The sequence below is a fragment of the Littorina saxatilis genome, linkage group LG7, assembly GCF_037325665.1.
Source record: "Littorina saxatilis isolate snail1 linkage group LG7, US_GU_Lsax_2.0, whole genome shotgun sequence".
Lineage (NCBI taxonomy): Eukaryota > Metazoa > Mollusca > Gastropoda > Littorinimorpha > Littorinidae > Littorina > Littorina saxatilis.
In genome coordinates this window covers 33,853,878-33,854,322 of record NC_090251.1, presented here as the reverse complement: position 1 = coordinate 33,854,322, position 445 = coordinate 33,853,878, and positions in this window count along the sequence as shown.

Genomic DNA, 445 nt, shown 5'->3' with positions numbered 1-445 from the left:
CGTCGCCCTCCTAATCGGGAGGTCGTGAGTTCGAATCCCGGTCGCCGCTGCCGCCTGGTGGGTTAAGAGTGGAGATTTTTCCGATCTCCCAGGTCAACTTATGTGCAGACTTGCTAGTGACTTAACTCCCTTCGTGTGTACACGCAAGCACAAGATCAAGTGCGCACGGAAAATAACCTGTAATCCATGTCAGAGTTCGGTGGGTTACAGAAACACGAAAATACCCAGCATGCCTCCCCCGAAATCGGCGTATGCTGCCTGAATGGCGGGGTAAAAACGGTCATACACGTAAAAATCCACTGGTGCTAAAAACATGAGTGAACGTGGGAGTCTAAGCCCATGAACGAAGAAGAAGAAGAAGAGGAGACTCAGAAGTGCAATAACCGAGAAAATAACATGTCTTTCGACGCCATAGAACTCGTTTTTGGATGAGATGATGTCATAA